This window comes from Salvia splendens, unplaced genomic scaffold (genome assembly GCF_004379255.2).
Source record: "Salvia splendens isolate huo1 unplaced genomic scaffold, SspV2 ctg679, whole genome shotgun sequence".
In the NCBI taxonomy this organism is placed as follows: domain Eukaryota; kingdom Viridiplantae; phylum Streptophyta; class Magnoliopsida; order Lamiales; family Lamiaceae; genus Salvia; species Salvia splendens.
Window position 1 is genome coordinate 10355 of NW_024599344.1, and position 21755 is coordinate 32109.

A 21755-nucleotide genomic window follows, 5' to 3' on the forward strand; every position below is an offset into this window, starting at 1 on the left:
TTTAACAAAAATGATAAATAACCCATTTGTCTTATATCTATATCAATCCCCAAAAACAATTTCTTTCTTTTACCCATTTCAAACCAGAGAGCCACGTCGAAAGTCATTCTTTTCTCAATAAACTCTCAAGGAAAAAAATGTGTTTAAAAAGGAAAAAAATGCAAGTTGCAGGAAATGGAATGCTAACATATAAATAATGATTTCTCCTCCTCATCTCATCATAACACTTTACATTATGCATTCCTTCTGTAATCTTTTCTTCCATGAGGTGCATTGGAGACCGAGTAGCTTCCTCTATGTCCTCCTGTAAGTAAGTTTGTGTTAGAATATATTGGGAGGGGGCGGTCGAGGCATCACGCTCTATACCTCACAAAAATGTAGACAGGGGATCATAACCGTCATGAAATTGAGCTGATCTCCCTATGTTGTGCCGCTGAACTGGCTGCTGCCCCAAGCGGCTGGGAGAATTCAGCGCCAAATGAGGCGTTGAATATGTTGTGTGGACATAACCATGGATTGGAGGATTGCTCCCTGCTTCGCCAAGATAAAAAGACTGAATAGGCCCTTCGTGCCTAAGTGATCCAACAACAAAAAGAAAAAGACTAGACTGAGCCTCTCTATTAACAATGGAGTAGTTCCAAGAAAGCTTGAAAGACCTCATCCTCTTTAAACAGTTACATTCGGCTTTACTGTCCAATGATATCAAAGCAAGGCAGTCATAGTTTCAATTGCAGTGGCAAAGTTCAATTATTTGTCCACATAGCCACACCAAGGGATACAACTATGCTAAATATGAATATCAGATATAGTTGAAACTAAGGATAAATTTTGCAATTTATTTTTTAACAAGTCACGAAAGAGGTCTACATCTGATACTACTACTACTAGCAGTAATGTCTACTGTGCTGAAAGCTACGGTAAAATGGATTAATGAAAGAAAAATATGTTTTAAAGACTGTCCTTCATATATTCTGCATATATAAAGCTTACCTTTGCACTGAAAGAGCAGCACTGGGAGACCTGACTTGAATTTCCAGCTCCAATCAACGGTTCAATGGACATTGAAGGGTGGTCGCAAGTCCATCCCCTTGATAAATTGATTTGTCATGCTGTGCACATCTGAACTATCCTCTTGCAAAAGAAGTTCTTCCTGAAAAAATCAAAAATAGTGCAATATAAAACCATGTACAAATTACAAGGAGATCCAATTGACAATTTCACAAGACATAAGCACATAAATAATCAGAACATCTATATGAATGAGCTCCATCAAACAAGTGATGTTTCTTATGTCAAAATGCATTACTACATGCTTACTTATAATTGGGATCCCAGTCTCCAGGATCAGGCAGTGAGTTATTAGCCTCATGCTTTTCAACTGCACCCCTTGGATTAGTTGCATGTGTGAAGAGGAGTGCTTTGATGCTACATTCCTCCCTCCTTGGGGTGGTCTCCATGCTGATGCATTTAAGTTGGGCTGTCGATGAGATGGAGAGCCTACAAATACCTGAGAGTTCCCCTCAGGCTGGCAGAAGTTCATATCGATGGCATTTCCTTGACAGTTAGAAGACGATGCAGTCTCTTGGGAATGTAAATTTCCATGACGAGACCAATTCTTTCTTCTGTGGTGATGGTTTCCTGATGCCATCTTTCCTAAAGGAGATCCATGACAACTTCCTCTTACAGGAGAAGGAGGACCGTAATGTCTGGGCGAACCTGCTGAAATCTGACTATAGGAGCTAGGAGGAGTAAATTGGGAAGGGCTAGAACCAAGGGACATAGGTGCAAAATTTCCAGGGCTAAAAACCAATTCCACCGCCGTGTGGTAGTTGCCATCATGCGCCTAGTATCAGGACTATTCCCAAGAAATGAGTTACCACTTTGTGCATAGAGATTCATTCCAGAAGGACCTGCCGGAGAATAAAATGCATGGAAATTGTTGTTGTCACCAAAACTTCCATAACTGCTTCCAAGCCCCAGGCCATCATTGTAGCTCCCATGGCTTCCCAAGCTACCATAACTACCTGGATGCACATGTGGCATAAATTGGTAATGTGGGCTGCTGGGTATCATAGCTCTGTTTCTTCCTGATTGCTACATAAGAAGGCCTGCAAAGTCAAATTTTTGCATCCAGATAAACAAAAGGAACTGCATAACATATTGAATGAAAATTCCTCACATTATTAACAGACAGACCAGTGGCAATCCAATGACCCCCAGCAGGATGGTGGTCCACCTTAACATTTTGAGAAACGGGCTGGAAAAGGAAGCAAAAATTATAAAATTGGTGAAACTATCCAAGAAATAGGAAGCGTCATGTACACAACTAAATGTAGATACAGATCAATGAATGAATCAAGTGTCTGTATCAAGATCTTCACCAGTTCATTCATGGGGAAAGCCTTAACTCACATGTCACACAAACAAAAATGGTTGGATTCTTTTTTTTATATCTTCCAGAAGGTAAAAGAAAAAACAGAAACATGCCAATGCATTTATATAGAAGGCAATTCATCCATACTTACTCACCATGTAAGGTGTCTCTGGAGCAGGTTTAAAAGGGCATGTGAAAGGTTCCCCAGTAATAAAAGGGTGCTTTGAAGCCTAAAACACATTAATAATTGAATGCTATCAGACAAAGAGAATCAATTAAATGACCATACTTATGAGATACTAAAGTTCTTCAATACCTGCAAAGGTGACCACCTTTTATCCGGATCAAATTCAACGAGCCCTTTTAAGAAATCAATAAGAGCTAATCGTATTTGACTTTCTGTTAAAATAGACAGTCAATAATGTATCACAAAAACAATGTATAATAAAATAGAAAGTTATCTCCCTAGGTAGCTTCTTGGAAGAGTTTAATGATAACCTTTATGGAATTCTTCCTCTGACAAATTCTTCCTGTAAGGGTACTTCGTGACAATTGCTTCAAGGTTCATATGGTTGAAGTACTCCTTTCCTATAGAAGGCTTTTTCGATTCCCTCTGAAAAAAGAAGCGCTAAAATAACTAGGAGAGCATGCTGACTTAGTTATTACAGTACAATATTACACCAGGACCCACCATAAGTATGATACAAGTATATTAATTCATAAGCCACATTATTTCATGGAAACGTATCAGATGAGCACCAGAGAACTCGTTACGATGGTTAGGGAGAGCAATGTGCCTTTACCAACTTATGGATCAACATGATAAACTGGAAAAGGTGAGATAATACAAGATCCCAAACAACAATCCAAATCCTAAATACAGGAAAGGAATAAACATATAACTAGAAAACGTAAAATTGTTGGAAAAACCATGAAGTTTGGTCAGAAGTTGTATCTGATATGGAAGCCGTCACCACCAGTGAGTTAAATGATGTCGTCTATTCAAAAACAAAACGGAGTTATTTGGTTGAAAAACATCATAAATATATTACACATAGGCGACCGTATTTTTTGCTGTGGGATAATTGAGAACAAATCCAAATTTCATGATTTTCCCGATGATTTTTCAAAGTCGCACGACAGACTAGATCTTGACCAAACTTCATGGTTTTTCCGGCAATTTTCTTTAAACAAATAAGGTGAGGACCGTGTAGTGTAGTACAGTTGAAAATTGATATAAAAGGAATCTATGAAGCTGACCCCAAAATTCAATATAGACAGCTACACATCCATTAATAAGTATATTATACATGTATATGCATAGAGATTATTATTTGCACAAATACAGATAAATACTACATAGAATCTGTACATATCAGAAAACACACAAAACCCTAACAATGAAAAATCATCAAGCTGTAACCTAATAAAAGTTTAAAAAAGGCGCTTACAGCTGCATATTCTTCTTCAGTCAAAACCTGATACATGCTGCAATTGCATTTGTGAGTCTGGTCTCTGTCATCATGGTTGATGCTCCCAACAAACTTGAAAAACTTGCTAGTGTTTTTTAAATTCCTTAGAATATAATCAGGAGGTTGGACTCTGCAAATTTAGCAGACTAAACCAACTTACAAGATATTTAACATCTGAGCAAAGTAAAATTTCACAAAGCAGAGGTTCCCAAATGCAATGTTTGGTTGTAGTTTGTAAACTAATTAATGAAAGATACTTGATAATGTATTCCAAGAGATGAAGTAAAACAAATATGCCTAAATATCTAATATTGTTTAGCATTGATTCTCAGATTGAGAGGGTAGATCTTCGTAATAAAGTTAAAATTCAGCCATTAATAGATTTGAGGCAAATTACATCTAAAGATCTCTGAAATGGAAATGGGGAAGAACGAGGGAAAGAAGATCGCATGGTAGGAAATCTTGGAGCAATTTGCACCACCTTTACTCTCATGACCATAATAATATATTAGATCTTAGCAATTTGAATCGGAAAAGCCTGGAGAGCAGAGTTAGTTAATTAACATCGTAGTTTAGAAAATGACACTGGACGACAACGACTGTGGAAATGCCATGAGGTAGTGTGTGATTATGGTCGAGAAGCAGCAGGATTGGGGTGGGAAACAGAAACAACTTCCATCAAGGAGTGTTGCAGCATCTTGTTGAGTGTATTGACAGCATGCCATTTGCAGCATCTAGTTGTGTGTCTTGGACAACATGTCAAACTTCGATATCTCAAGTAGACATGATGCTTTACCCAATCTATGCTTATGCTTTACCTAAGAGCATATAGCTTATCTAAATTCAAACAACATTTTCAATCATAAGTCCACAATTTTATTCAAGATGTGCCCTGAACCAAATTTATTTCGTTCCAAGAGCAGGATTCAATTTCATTAATTTACTTTGTGAGGCACCAGACCACAAAGATCAACAGTAAAGGACATTTGTTAGACAGACAACAGCAGGCATAAAAAAGGTGGAAGTGATTTAAATATGCGAGTGGATTCTCTGTCACGCCCGCATTTCCTAAGGATAGGAAGTACGGTGGACCGCGACTAGGGGGGGATAAAGAAGCGGGGAAGAAAGGGGGGGGGTAACAAGAATATTTGACCCAAAACATTTAATAAAAGGAAATTCAATTCAAAACAAAGTACTGTGACGACATTCTTGAGTTAAAGTATTCAGAGTTTTAAATGAAAACATCGTGACGGTTTACAAGCAGCGGAAAAGACCCAAAGACAGATGATGCCGGGTATGACGACACGACACCATCCAAAAGATAAAAACACACTTTGGCTTTAACTGCTCAACATCCGTCCTCCCCATCGCCGCTCAACCTGCACATTAAGAAAACAACATGCAGGGCTGAGTACTTAATGCACTCAGTGGACACACGCCAAAAACAAAGTTTGTCATGCCATAACAGTGTAACATTGGGGTTTTGAGTATAATGAAAATAACCCAAGTACACAAAACACATTTCATAAATTCGACTGCGCAGTCATTTTCCGATATTGCCACCCTTATTCCCTCAATCATACACTATCTGATCCAAACCATGACAAGGGGCGTGGCCACACCCCAGGTCATCTAGACCGGCCAACTTGCTCTCAGATGGCACCCAGTCTCGTGTACACTAGCCTGAGGGTTCGCAGCCCAACAGACCCGAATTCGATTAAACATATGTGGTAAACCACTTCAGATAGGTTTCAAAACAAAATAATTGGCAAGACAAACAGTTCACCTCCATAAACATTTCCGGAACAAAGTCCGTATTTAAAGATAACCCACATAAAAGTAGGGTAGAAAAGCCCACCTCGATTGCTTAGCTTTTAAAACAGTTCCCTTCAACCACACTTTCCTCGAAAAAGATCACCCTTTTGAAAGATAAATAATATCATGATTAGAGTCAGGGTAAACGAGGTTTAAACGACAATGCATGATTCCTACGTGGACGACTTCAACATCTAGCACGTTACACGTACATACACTTAACAACATATTACAAAACAAACACACAAAGCCACACGTTCAAAACACACCCCGCACGCAAACGACGTACCCAAAACGCGCACACGACACACGAACACAGCACTCCAAGCCCTGGCATACCCTTACTGTGCAACGGCTCACTTGGCTCGGAAAAGGTTCGGAAAAAGCTCGGAAAAAAGGATCGGCGTCTCGGCCTGGCTCGGTGTCTCGGCCGCCTGGCTCGGCACCTCGGCCGACCGTCTCGGCCGCCTGGCTCGGCACCTCGGCCGACCATCTCGGCCGCCTGGCTCGGCACCTCGGCCGCCTGGCTCGGCACCTCGGCCGACCGTCTCGGCCGCCTGGCTCGGCACCTCGGCCGACCGTCTCGGCCGCCTGGCTCGGCACCTCGGCCGCCTGTCTCGGCACAGCTCGGCACCTGTCTCGGCACAGCTCGGCACTTGTCTCGGCATAGCTCGGCACCTATCTCGGCACAAGCTCGGCACCTCGGCCGACCATCTCGGCCGTCCGGCTCGGCACCTCGGCCGACCGTCTCGGCCGCCTGTTCGGCACCTCGGCCGACCATCTCGGCCGTCCGGCTCGGCACCTCGACCGACCGTCGTCGGCCGCCTGCTCGGCACCTCGGCATCTTATGCTCGGCACCTCGGCCGTCTGTTCGGCACCTCGGCCATCTGTTCGGCACCTCGGCCGCTGGTTCCGTGTACACTCACTTTCCTTCAACTTCCGATTCTCAAACCCTATACGACATTCCCACCACGCATTCTACGTCCCAAAACACACCCAAACACCTGGGATCATCCCTTCAAAACTTCCCACCAGCCTGCCCTAGGCCGGACCCTAGATCTCTCGGCCAACCCACACAAAACCCTTGAGCCAAACACAGATTTTCCCGAGCCATCTCTTGGCCAAACACACCCACATTCATCACAAAAACATATCACTCAGAATCACGCCAAAAGCACATGAAAACATCTCCCAAAACATACAACACGCAGAACTGCGCAGTTTACTTGCAAAAATCATAATAAATTCATACGACATCCAAAGAGGCTGAAAATTACACACCACACAGAAGACACACCAAAGTTTATACAGTTAAAAAATCGTACCAAAAGGAGGTCGTTTGCTCAGTCAAAAAGGGGTCGGAACCCACTGTCAGTTATCACCGAAAACATGTTCAACACAAGCACATAGCCACAAATCCTACTCAACATCTAACCCATCCAAAAACGTCCTATATGCATGAGTTTTCGAATTAAACAAGGGTTAGGGGTTACCTTCCCCGGATGGTTCAAACGAAACGCAAAAGCTTTACTTCCTTTTCCGACTCCGATTCACGACGAAGGAGGGTATCACCTTGAGGAATTCAAGACGATGATGAGAGGGAGTGAATGAAAAAGATGAGAACCGAGAGGGAGAAGGAGAGAGGGAGCTTACCGGTGTTGAGAGCAATTGCAAGAGAGAAAGGAGAGAAAACGATGTGGGGAGAGATTGGAAAGGGAAAGATGTATCGGTTAAGAGGGAGTGGGGGAGGTTGAGAAATTAGTGGGGAGGGGGTGAGAAACCGAGAGAGAGAGAGAGAGAGAGAGAGAGAGAGAGATTTAATTTTAATTAGGATTTTTAAAAACATGGCTTACATTTAATTTGCCTAGGTAGAAAATACCACATCCACAACAATCAAATAAACACAAATAATATTTTCCACACCAAATTTTAAACACAAAAACATAGAAAAGAATTTCATCCTTAATTAAAAGAATAAAATTCCACAAATTTTCGGGTATTACATTCCTCCCACCTTAACAAAAATTTCGTCCCGAAATTTGTTAGATTACTCAAACAGTTCTGGAAACTTCTCTCTCATCTTATCTTCTGATTCCCATGTTGCCTCCTCGACTCCATGATTCCTCCACCGTACCTTCACCGAAACAACTGACTTATTCCTCAATTCTTGCACTCTTCGATCCACAATGGCCTCGGGCTTCTCCTCATAGCTTAGATCGGGATTTAGGACCATCATTTCTTCTTGGTGAACGATGTGTGTGGGGTCATACACATACTTCCTCAATTGTGACACATGGAAAACGTTGTGCACATTTCCGAAGCTTGGTGGTAGGGCCAATCTGTATGCTACCACGCCGACTCTATCCAAAATCTCGTATGGACCAATAAATCGGGGTCTCAGCTTTCCCTTCACTCCAAAACGAGTTATTCCCTTAGAAGGGGAAACTTTCAGAAAGACCTTTTCTCCGACCTCGAATTGTAAATCGGTCCTTCGAACATCCGCATAAGATTTCTGTCGATCCTGTGCCTCCTTGATCCTCCCACGGATTTGTCGGACAATCTCTATCATCTCTTCTACAGAGTCTGGTCCGAGAATTCTTCTCTCACCCACTTCATCCCAATAAAGTGGCGATCTACACTTCTTTCCATACAAGGCCTCATATGGAGCCATCTTGATAGTCGCCTGGTAACTATTATTGTAAGCGAACTCTACCAAGGGCAACACTTCTTCCCAACCTACGCCTCGATCTAGCACCACGGCTCGTAGCATGTCCTCCAATGCTTGTATCGTTCTCTCCGACTGCCCGTCGGTTTGCGGGTGGAACGCTGTACTGAAATTCAACTTAGTCCCCAACTCGCGCTGCAGGCTTGTCCAAAATCTAGAAGTGAATTTAGCATCACGATCAGATGTGATTGTCGCTGGAACTCCATGCAAGCGTATAATTTCCCGTACATATACCTTAGCCAACTGATCGGATCCATAAGTGGCACGAACCGGCACAAAATGGGCAGATTTGGTGAGGCGATCTATAATCACCCAAATCACCGTGTTCCCTCGCTGGGATTTTGGCAGTCCTACCACAAAGTCCATTGCAATATGTTCCCACTTCCATTCCGGAATCTCGAGGGGTTGCAATTTCCCATACGGCCGTTGGTGTAGCGCCTTTACTTGTTGACATGCTAGGCATCTCTCCACAAACGCCGCAACATGCTTTTTCATACCGTTCCACCAAAACTGTCTTTTCAAGTCTTGATACATTTTGGTGCTCCCTGGATGAGCAGCGTATGGGGTTTCATGTGCTTCTCTCATGATTTCCATCCTCAGGCCTTCATCCTTAGGCACACACAACCTTCCCTTGTATGTGAGACCATTATCCGCTGCCTCACGAAAATTTCCGAGTTCACCCGTCCTCACTTCTGAGCGAATCTTCTCTAGTAACGTATCTCGCCGTTGAGCTTCTACAATTCTGGCTCTTAAGTCGGGTTCCATCACCAACGTGGCTACTATTCCTTCCACAGTCTCGGGCATTCTCACTACTTCCAACCGCATCTTACTGAACTCTTGGATTAAACTCTCCTCGATAGTAAGAAAGGTGGCCAGCTGAGATTGAGACTTCCTACTAAGAGCATCGGCCACTACGTTTGCTTTTCCCGGATGGTAATTTATACCACAATCGTAGTCCTTTACCAACTCGAGCCACCTACGTTGGCGCATGTTCAACTCCTTTTGCTCAAAGAAGTACTTTAGACTCTTATGGTCCGTGTATATCTCACAACGGACTCCATAAAGATGATGTCTCCAGATCTTCAAAGCATGTACCACAGCTGCCAGTTCCAAGTCATGCGTCGGATAGTTCAGTTCATGGGGCTTCAATTGTCTCGATGCATATGCAATCACTTTCCCCTTCTGCATAAGCACACATCCCAGTCCCACCTTCGACGCATCCGTATATACCGCATAGTCAGTCTCTGGCTCCGGCACAGCTAGGATTGGTGCGGTGGTCAATTTCTCCTTCAACAACTGAAAGCTCGCCTCACATTCTGGCGTCCAAATCATCTTGACTCCCTTTTTCAGTTGTTGCGTCATTGGCCTTGCTATCTTCGAGAATCCCTCGATGAATCTTCGATAATAGCCCGCCAGTCCTAAAAAGCTTCGGATTTCGTTTTGTGTAGAAGGTGACTTCCACTCCTGCACCGCTTCTACCTTGGCCGGATCTACACGAATTCCATCTGAAGTTACTACATGTCCAAGAAAATTTACTTCCTTGAGCCAAAACTCGCATTTACTGAACTTGGCATATAGTTTCTCGTCCCTTAGAGTTGCTAGGACGGTTCTCAAGTGCTCTTTGTGCTCCTCCTCGTTCTTTGAGTAAACAAGCACGTCATCGATGAAAACCAGGACAAACCGATCCAGAAATGGATGGAACACGCGGTTCATAAGGTCCATGAACACTGCCGGGGCGTTCGTCAGTCCAAAAGGCATTACAACGAACTCATAATGACCATATCTTGTTCGAAAAGCTGTCTTGGGTACATCTTCTCGCCGAACCCTCAGCTGATGGTACCCAGACCTCAAATCCATCTTAGAGAAGACTCCTGCCCCTCGAAGTTGGTCAAACAAGTCGTCTATCCTTGGTAGTGGATACTTGTTCTTCAGCGTTAGTTTGTTTAGCTCCCGGTAGTCGATGCATATCCTCATCGTTCCATCCTTCTTCTTTACGAATAACACTGGTGCTCCCCATGGTGACACGCTAGGTCTAATGAATCCCAATTCCAGTAGCTCTTGCAGTTGCACCTTAAGCTCCTCCAACTCTTTTGGCGCCATTCTATAAGGTGCTTTGGATATTGGTGCCGATCCGGGCTCCAGATCGATCGTGAATTCTACCTGTCTGTCGGGTGGGGGTCCTGGCAACGCATCGGGGAAGACGTCGGGATATTCACTCACTATCGCCACATCTTCTATCTTCCTGTCTTTCTTCTCCTCCCCATTCAAATAAACAAGGTACGCTGGACATCCCTTCCTCATCATTGTAGTGGCTTGCAGCGCAGAGATAATGGACTTGCGTCGGCTCATTGGGACTCCGTGAAACCTCATCGGCTCTTTTCCGGGGGTTTCAAACGAAATTTTCCTTTCTCTACAATGAAGGGTAACGTGGTTCTCCGCTAACCAATCCATACCCAAGATTATGTCTACGCTACCCATCGTCATTACTTGCAAATTATAAGCCACTAAACTGAGTTCACCTATTCCAAAGTTCACACATGCACAAGATCGGGATATATCTATAGCCCCGCCTACCGGTGAGGTCACACTCATAGTGGGTTCGGTCTTAACAGTAGGTAATTCCAAAGTATCCACACAAGACGTTGATATAAAGGAATGCGACGCACCCGTATCAAACAAGACAACTATAGGCATATTTAGAAGTGTGCCCATACCTGCCAAGTTTCCTTGCTCAAAGGTTTCTTTCCCGTTTGCCGGCTGTTTCCCCTTCAAGGCGTAGGCCCTTGCTTGCGATGGTAATCCTTGGCGGCGTTGTTGCGGTGGAGGTGCAGGTAGTGCCTGGGATTGTGGACGGAAACCTAGCTGGTTCTGTCTCGTTCCCGTTCCCATGTGCTTGTTTGGGCAATTTCGGATGTAGTGGCCACTCCCACCACAGTTGAAGCACCTAGGGTCTCGACACTCCCCGGCGTGATACTTGAAGCACCTCCCACATTGAGGGTTCCTCGGCGGAAAGTTTGCCCTCGGTTGGAAAGTATTCTATCTCCCGCCATTGTAGGGTGGGTTCCTCATGTGTTGTGGCCTCTTACCACCATACTGAGCCTGGTCACCATCCCACCTCCGCTTCTCTTGGTGGCCCGGCTGAGCTTGTAGAGGTGTCGCGTTTGTTGTTGCCACAACTCTTGGCTTAGGGAGTGCATCTTCCACGTCCAGTGCACAAGTCAAGATCTCCGAGTAGGAGAGTTCTCCTCGACAGGCCAATGCGGCCTTTATCTCATCTCTGAGCCCGGCCCGGAACTTCACCGCCCATTTCTCATCGGTGTCCATCAACTCGGGCGCATATCGTGCCATCTGCGCGAGGGCTCGGTCATACTCGGTTACAGTCATTCGGCCTTGGCTTAGTGTGTGGAACTCTACCACCTTGGCCCGTCTGTACGTCTTTGGAACATACTTGTTGTCAATCTCCACCTTAAACTCCTCCCATGTTAGCGCCTCCAGGCGTGCAGGATCCATAGTTCTCTGCCGAGTCTCCCACCAGTAATCGGCATCACCCGATAGTTGAAAGGTGGCGCAAGCAATGCGCTCCTGATCTGTGCACTCCATGACCCTGAAGATACGCTCGAGGCCGCGTATCCACTCTTCCGCTTTGGATGGGTCTCCCTGTCCGTCAAATTTCGGGGGATTCTGCCTTGAGAACGTAACTATGAATCTTTCTTGTTGAGGCGGGGGTGGAGGTGGTGGTGGCGGTGGTGGTGGAGGTGGTGCCTCCACGTTGGGTCCTTGTCGTGGTTGGCGTGCACGTCTTGGCGGCATTCTGATTCAATATCCAAAAGTGTTACTACAATTCTCATCCAAAATTACCACTTTCTCAAAATTTTCTTATAAAACCTTCATGTAGTATAAGATGCAACACATAGGATATAAACCAAAATCAAATTCTCATTAAAAGAAAGAAGGCCAACATTGTTCCCAAGAGTAGATCGTACTGAAAGCAAAAACTGAAAAGACAACGAACTATTCCAATTCTAGACTACGACTCTATCATCCTCATCCATAGGCCCTTCCTCCGGGTCTTCGTCGTCGTCCTCCTCGGAGTTCCCTGGCAGAGCCTCCTCATAAACATCTTCATACCCTTGTTCACCCTCGTACATGCTCACATACTTGTCCTGATACACGACCCTCTCTTCCACCTCCTGTGGGGGCTGCTCCTCTCGAGAGTCCACCAGTGCACAATACACGGCTTTCCGAAAGCCAGCCATGTCACCCACCATGTCATCGGTAGCGGGCTCATGCCACGTGTACCTCCTCGCCGTTCTTTCGGCCCACTCCTTCCAGCTATCGGGAAGCAAATCTATTAGCTTCTCAATGCCGTCATGCTCTGTCACTCCGAACTCCTGAGCTGCCCTCCAGAGGGTGTCGAAGTGTGCCACGAACTCGATCAACGGTACGTGATCCTTCTTCCGGTACACTCTATAATCTCTGAGCACCCTCTGTGCCCTAAGTCTATCGCGATCACTCCGTCGCGGGGCTCGGAACATACGCGCCATCTATAGAAAAACAGAAACAACCGCCTCGCGTATAAAAACAGAGTGCATAACCGAAGAAGAGAGAGAGAGAGAGTGTATGCACGTATCGCTGTTCTAACCCAAACCCGCTGGTGTTCAAAGGCCAAAAGCTCTTATCTATCATAGGTCCAAGAAGCACTAGTGAAATTCTATCACGTCTAAGTTCAAACATTCAAAAGGCCAACACATACTCACATAAAAGCTCACATCAACATTCACGTCATCATATCATCACACATCAGCCACATGCTTTCATATAAGTTCATCATACATCAACAGTTCATAACACCATAACAGTTCATAACTCAAATAATTTCCAACTTTTCCACATCACGTTGTACCCTTCCACAAGTCTCAACATTTACTTAAACTTTACATAAAACATTTTCAACACCAAAATCACAATTTCCTCCACTTCCATATACTTTCCAAAATTTCGAAATTTTCATTACCTCATTTCTGGTTGAGTGCGATGAGTCGGATGTTGAGCCAATGACACTTTTGAAAACTTACCCCAGTCAGAAAAAGATTTTTTTTTTGGGTCCAGAGCAGAAAGAGAAAACCTAGGCTCTGATACCACTCTGTCACGCCCGCATTTCCTAAGGATAGGAAGTACGGTGGACCGCGACTAGGGGGGGGATAAAGAAGCGGGGAAGAAAGGGGGGGGGTAACAAGAATATTTGACCCAAAACATTTAATAAAAGGAAATTCAATTCAAAACAAAGTACTGTGACGACATTCTTGAGTTAAAGTATTCAGAGTTTTAAATGAAAACATCGTGACGGTTTACAAGCAGCGGAAAAGACCCAAAGACAGATGATGCCGGGTATGACGACACGACACCATCCAAAAGATAAAAACACACTTTGGCTTTAACTGCTCAACATCCGTCCTCCCCATCGCCGCTCAACCTGCACATTAAGAAAACAACATGCAGGGCTGAGTACTTAATGCACTCAGTGGACACACGCCAAAAACAAAGTTTGTCATGCCATAACAGTGTAACATTGGGGTTTTGAGTATAATGAAAATAACCCAAGTACACAAAACACATTTCATAAATTCGACTGCGCAGTCATTTTCCGATATTGCCACCCTTATTCCATCAATCATACACTATCTGATCCAAACCATGACAAGGGGCGTGGCCACACCCCAGGTCATCTAGACCGGCCAACTTGCTCTCAGATGGCACCCAGTCTCGTGTACACTAGCCTGAGGGTTCGCAGCCCAACAGACCCGAATTCGATTAAACATATGTGGTAAACCACTTCAGATAGGTTTCAAAACAAAATAATTGGCAAGACAAACAGTTCACCTCCATAAACATTTCCGGAACAAAGTCCGTATTTAAAGATAACCCACATAAAAGTAGGGTAGAAAAGCCCACCTCGATTGCTTAGCTTTTAAAACAGTTCCCTTCAACCACACTTTCCTCGAAAAAGATCACCCTTTTGAAAGATAAATAATATCATGATTAGAGTCAGGGTAAACGAGGTTTAAACGACAATGCATGATTCCTACGTGGACGACTTCAACATCTAGCACGTTACACGTACATACACTTAACAACATATTACAAAACAAACACACAAAGCCACACGTTCAAAACACACCCCGCACGCAAACGACGTACCCAAAACGCGCACACGACACACGAACACAGCACTCCAAGCCCTGGCATACCCTTACTGTGCAACGGCTCACTTGGCTCGGAAAAGGTTCGGAAAAAGCTCGGAAAAAGGATCGGCGTCTCGGCCTGGCTCGGTGTCTCGGCCGCCTGGCTCGGCACCTCGGCCGACCGTCTCGGCCGCCTGGCTCGGCACCTCGGCCGACCATCTCGGCCGCCTGGCTCGGCACCTCGGCCGCCTGGCTCGGCACCTCGGCCGACCGTCTCGGCCGCCTGGCTCGGCACCTCGGCCGACCTTCTCGGCCGCCTGGCTCGGCACCTCGGCCGCCTGTCTCGGCACAGCTCGGCACCTGTCTCGGCACAGCTCGGCACTTGTCTCGGCATAGCTCGGCACCTATCTCGGCACAGCTCGGCACCTCGGCCGACCATCTCGGCCGTCCGGCTCGGCACCTCGGCCGACCGTCTCGGCCGCCTGTTCGGCACCTCGGCCGACCATCTCGGCCGTCCGGCTCGGCACCTCGACCGACCGTCGTCGGCCGCCTGCTCGGCACCTCGGCATCTTATGCTCGGCACCTCGGCCGTCTGTTCGGCACCTCGGCCATCTGTTCGGCACCTCGGCCGCTGGTTCCGTGTACACTCACTTTCCTTCAACTTCCGATTCTCAAACCCTATACGACATTCCCACCACGCATTCTACGTCCCAAAACACACCCAAACACCTGGGATCATCCCTTCAAAACTTCCCACCAGCCTGCCCTAGGCCGGACCCTAGATCTCTCGGCCAACCCACACAAAACCCTTGAGCCAAACACAGATTTTCCCGAGCCATCTCTTGGCCAAACACACCCACATTCATCACAAAAACATATCACTCAGAATCACGCCAAAAGCACATGAAAACATCTCCCAAAACATACAACACGCAGAACTGCGCAGTTTACTTGCAAAAATCATAATAAATTCATACGACATCCAAAGAGGCTGAAAATTACACACCACACAGAAGACACACCAAAGTTTATACAGTTAAAAAATCGTACCAAAAGGAGGTCGTTTGCTCAGTCAAAAAGGGGTCGGAACCCACTGTCAGTTATCACCGAAAACATGTTCAACACAAGCACATAGCCACAAATCCTACTCAACATCTAACCCATCCAAAAACGTCCTATATGCATGAGTTTTCGAATTAAACAAGGGTTAGGGGTTACCTTCCCCGGATGGTTCAAACGAAACGCAAAAGCTTTACTTCCTTTTCCGACTCCGATTCACGACGAAGGAGGGTATCACCTTGAGGAATTCAAGACGATGATGAGAGGGAGTGAATGAAAAAGATGAGAACCGAGAGGGAGAAGGAGAGAGGGAGCTTACCGGTGTTGAGAGCAATTGCAAGAGAGAAAGGAGAGAAAACGATGTGGGGAGAGATTGGAAAGGGAAAGATGTATCGGTTAAGAGGGAGTGGGGGAGGTTGAGAAATTAGTGGGGAGGGGGTGAGAAACCGAGAGAGAGAGAGAGAGAGAGAGAGAGAGAGAGATTTAATTTTAATTAGGATTTTTAAAAACATGGCTTAATTAATTATTTAATTACATTTAATTTGCCTAGGTAGAAAATACCACATCCACAACAATCAAATAAACACAAAATATTTTCCACACCAAATTTTAAACACAAAAACATAGAAAAGAATTTCATCCTTAATTAAAAGAATAAAATTCCACAAATTTTCGGGTATTACAGATTAACTAGCAGAACCAGACCTTAAGGGAATCGCCGTAAGACGTTTGGGTAATTGAAAGTTTCCAAATAACTGAAGAGTAGATAGGGGCTTTCATTTAAAAAAACTGAAACATGACCAAACAAAGATAATAATTGAAACTGAAACGTAAGGATCGAAGGTAAACATCTCCAGAAACATAAACCTCAACCTTTGCTTTTCACTTGTCAAAAGATTAGCTAATTAAATTCCAAGAAAGAAAGAGGATGATGTATCATACCCCAGAATTTTAATCATCCTCCGCAAAAGATCATACTCTGAAACTCCTGGAAACAATGGGAGCCCAAGAAATAACTCGGCAACAATGCACCCAAGTGACCACATGTCAATAGCTGTGGTGTACCTATGCAAGGTTAAGGTCTACAAAAGTATCGTTTTTGCATCATAAAGAATTGATGGAATGGGTAGAAAGCATAATAAAAATATAATAACAGAGCAGAGGAGAAGAAGAAAATAAATGTAGCCCAAGAATTTAGTTCCTCAAACCAATGTGACTTATTAAACACTTGCTTTCCTTTTTCCCAAAGAAGTACTGTGATTAAGATTAGCTTCTCAATTAAGGTAAGATCCATGGTCCCGGTCTACCAACAAAACAGATTAGTTTTTTGATGGGGTGGGGGTGGGGGTGGGGGTTTATATCATTTTCAAGGATACTGGTATCCAAGAAGAACTTCTGGTGATCTGTAGTACCGACTCTGCAAACAAAAAGTTTAATAGCTTATCAAACTAAACCAAAATTGGTATCAACAAGTTTATAAATCCCAAAATGAGAATTACTTACCTGTATATAAGAATAAACAGTGCGATCTTCTCTACAAGCTGATCCAAAGTCTATGATTTTGATTTCTGGTGGCTTCACACTGTCAAGGTTATGACTCAATCATTTAGAAATATAAGGAAAACAAGATGCATTCTTTTTTTTTGGGTTCAAATCATCAAGGAGTAGCTCACCTTGTAGATAACAGAATATTTTCTGGCTTTAGATCACAATGAATTATGCCAGCGTCTTTCATAAGAGCCAATCCCCGCAATATCTAGAATGACAAGAAATCAACCTTATAACACATTGACAAATTCAACAGTATATTCATGAATGAACTTTCTTAATATCCACGCTCAGCTTTGATAAAGGAAAATGTATAACCTGTTTTGAGAATAACTGCACGATGCTCAACGACAATCCTTTAAAATGATTCAGCTTGATAAGCTCATACCTGATACAAGATTCTCAAGGCAATGCAGCTAAGCTCCCCGGGTGTGATCAAGCAAAAAAATACTAATCTCTAAATGAAATATTTGTGGACCAATAACTTACAGATTAACATCAAGAAGCTCAAAGACAATGCACAAGTGATTCTGATGTACAAAGTAATCATATATCCGAACAATGTGGTTCTTATCCTCAGGATCAAACTTCTTATTTAACTACACAAAGAAACAAAAGGCTGAAAATCTACCACAAAGAGTTTTAGTTGAACCAGAAAAAATGACAAAACCAAGTACAGAGCAGGCTTACTGTTGTTAGGATAGCAACTTCAACAAGTGCCTGCTGGTAAAAAGCAGGTAAATTTTTTATTATCTTCACAGCAACAAAACTGTTCATTTCTGCTACCCAACACTTAGCAACCTGCCCAAATGTACCTTGGCCTAGAACATCCTTCACAACATACCTGCATACAGAAGTAGATGAAAAAAATCATTTGCCAACAGACAAGTGAGAAGCAGAACCACTAAAAGGGGAAAAGAGGTGTGAAAAATGGCAGACGTCAAATAATTTTTGATAACATGTAATAAACTTTAGTAAAAGAATATCCATTTTTGCAAATTCATACAGGCAGAATGCCAGAATCAAGACGATCGATCCAGTTTTAAGTTGCTTTTTCATTATTGCTGAGTGATGATTAGATAGCTACAGCAATACTTATATCATTGCGAGCCATTCCTTGAATTATTTAGCCATTTTCCTTGTTCCATGACATTAGGTTGTCCTTGCGACACTTGGTTTAAAATATCAGGCAATTACTGACAGGAAGATGTTTTATTCAAACAATTATGTTGAGCACGGCAAAAAATATCTTCATGCGAATTCAGTAGCAAGACAGGGTAAACTAACTGTGACAATTAGAACCCTACAGTATGTGTACAACAGTACAACACTAATGGCATCTTGATATACAACCAGAAATTAGGTTTGGTGCATTAGTCATAAAAAAAAGCAGTCATTCTGTTTACTTTCCACCTGCTAAGTGTTAAAACAAACTACAAAAAGACAATATTCTGATAAGTGTTTGTATTATGCAAGTAACCCACTACAGGTTCAAAATGTATCATCTTGAGTTCAAAATATTTAATGATTTAAATATGGAATTAATGCTACCAAAAAGGCAAGTATTTCTTCAAATCCTTAAGCAAATTGCCCAGACACTGAGATACGCATACCTTTGATTTATGTTTGAGTTAACCAGGGAATAATTTACGGTAAGGATTAGGTCTGAATGTTCATTATCGCAGCCATCATTCAAAAGTCCAGTTGATGGTGACGTCAAGAACCTCTTTAGATTCAATTCTTCTGAATAACGGAACAGAGGGTTGCATAATTGATATATCTCAACAATATCCTTAGTCAAGCGGGCAACCAAACTGCAACCAAACAAAAAGAAAATTCTAAAATGGATCTACTAGTTTAACAAAGGGTACAGAAAGCAAATAAATTCCATGCAAAAAATGACAGAATACAGATAAGGAGCATGCCAAAAAAATAATAGTTGCAACTTGGATGGAGAAAACAAGGGCAAAACCAGAAAGGAGATCAATTTCTAGGCAGAGGATATAATATAACACCACCTGACAATAAATTGATAATCATAACCTGCCCCTGTAATTTGCAAATCAGTTCCTATATATAACTAGAATATATTGTTCTCCTACCCTCCTTCCCAGTGAGGCAGTTTCTGACTTTCTGTGTTATCCCAAAAACAATTGCCTTTCTTCAAGTAAACATGGTAATGAGGTTATATGAGGACTCGACTATTAAGGCTTCAGAAATTCGTTCTTGCTTTGTCTCAACAAAACGCCTGATGCTCTATCCGAAAACTATGCCCAAGCACAGTTTAGTTATGTGATTATAGTACTTTGGAATTGATTTGTTATAAAGGACTTAAACGTACTCCCTGTGTTTGTACAACCACAGTCATACGACTCATACCTTACCCGTCGCATACCTACTCATTTGAATTTATCTATAAATACTGATACAATGAGTAGTATTTATTCAACAAGTTTATTTGGGGCCCAACAAGTGAATGGTCTCCATCTTTAGTTTTCCTAATTACTTTGATGGCCTACTTTGTTCTTAATTTTCATATACTGCCTGATGTTGAATGCAACCTATAAATTTCTGTGATCTATTATAGTACGGTGGTGCACATGATTAGTGAAATTAGGAAATACTACACTGTTGCTGTGACAGATGAAAAAACAATAAGAGTGATGGACGGAGAAATCATACCGGTCTTCTAACGACAACTCGCAAATGTTGAGGGTTGGTATTAGTGTGGAGAGTTGGGGAATAAGGGCGGAAGGCAAGCGGCCTAGGGCGCCATGATGATGAGGAAGACGAAGATGTTGGACTCTCGCTGAGTTGAGGGGATTCAGCTTCCCTAGTAGCAGTAGTGGAGCCCTCTTCCATAACCCTAATCCTCCCTCTATTCTATTCTATTGATAGATTTATAGATAGATTAGAACAATGATTCAGTTGAAATTCATAAATTATGGTTTACTCCTCCAGCATATTCTATCGGAAGATTGTAATCCCATCCTCCTCCACTCACTCAAGAAACAAAATCAGAATTAGGCACATAAAAACAACACATATACAAAAATTTCTTCTTCTTCTCTTCTTTTTCTGATAAAAAATATGAATGTGAAGGGAAAAAGGAGGCGATCCAGCTGAGGCCTCAAAGAGAGAAATCGGTGAGGTAAGCAGCAAGAATGATAATCGATTGAATGAATCTGAATTGGCAGAGGCGAGGCGTGGTGTTGCTGAGAAACAGAGGGGAAGAAGGAGAAGATGCTTGTAAATTGCGTATTAGTTTTGTTTGGCGGAGAGCAGTAAATCAACTACTGTTACTCTACTGACTAATATTAACAGCAGTAATTTTGTTTTCTCAATCTATTTTGTTAGAGATTTCCACAATTTCACATCATGCTTATCTTATTTAAGCTGCACAAATCTATACGTATATAGGATAGACATATTAATCATTAGTTAATTAATCTGGGTTAATTTTAAAAATACATATTAAACTATAGTGTTATGTATTAAATTGATTGATATTAAAGTTAATTTATTGTAAAATAAGTACTCCTATTAAATTTAATATTTTTATAATGTTTATGATTTTTTTAATTTACTTATTTAGGACACATCATTCTTCGTTGGCTGCGACCAAAGTATTTCTGTTATTTCCACGCACGAACCCTATAAAATTTTATGCAATGAATACCAAGAAAAGAAGAGGATATAAACTAGTCACTTGGCCATAACTAAATTGAATCATTCCTTTTAAGAAAAAAATATATAATAATATTATTTTATTTATTCTCGTATTTCATTTATTTTTTTTATCTTTCTTAATTTATTTCTCTCCTGTTTTTATTTTATCTTCATTTAAGTATTTAACATAATTTCTTAATTTTCGTGTTAAAAAAGAATTCTATTCATTCTATTAAATAGAGTCATTATTTCATTTTTTGATAAACAATAAAATATTCAATCACTATTATTTTATTTACTCTTTTGCTTTATTCTTTTGTCTCTTACTTTATTTTATCTTCATTTTATCTTTATTTTGTCTCTTACTCTTTGCTAACGTGGTAATCCCCCGTTCCAATTCCAACTGGTTTGTGTGTTTGTATTGTGTATGAACAATTATTGGTAGCAATTTGTAGTGGAATTGCATTAGGTTGATATAATTTGAAATATTATAATCATTTTATAGGTAAATGAATATGAATTTAAAAATTATATCACAATGTATTCGAATTTGATATATTTACTATTAGTCCAACTCACATACTCATATTATATTTCTTATTGTGTTTTGACCTAATTTATTCTCACTGTACTAAAATCTAAAAAGTTTTGCAAAATGAATTGGGTTATTAGTCTATAAATACATGAACTTTCAATTTTTTCTACTTTTTCCCCCGAACTTTATTTTTTGAATATAAATCCATGAACTTTGGACTTTTTTATTTTTCCCCCATTGAAGAATTCCGATCAAATTGAAGTTGATGTGGAAAATGCATATTATTTTATTACATATGTGGCAAAAAAATAGAATAAATAAAATCTGACTTGGATAATAAGAAAACCTTCATATTCATCACTTTTTTACCACCGTG

General features: G+C 42.2%; 1 long non-coding RNA gene and 1 pseudogene across 1 annotated transcript; both read right to left on the bottom strand.

Annotated features, from left to right (window-relative positions):
* LOC121790946 lies at positions 1-539 on the bottom strand. Its single transcript, XR_006048430.1, has 2 exons — positions 397-539; positions 1-304 (listed from the first exon to the last, which is right to left on the bottom strand). It is a non-coding gene; the product is annotated as an uncharacterized LOC121790946 (long non-coding RNA).
* A 774-nt stretch (positions 540-1313) lies between these two features.
* On the bottom strand, positions 1314-20037 carry LOC121790948 (annotated as a pseudogene).
* Positions 20038-21755: the final 1718 nt, after the last annotated feature.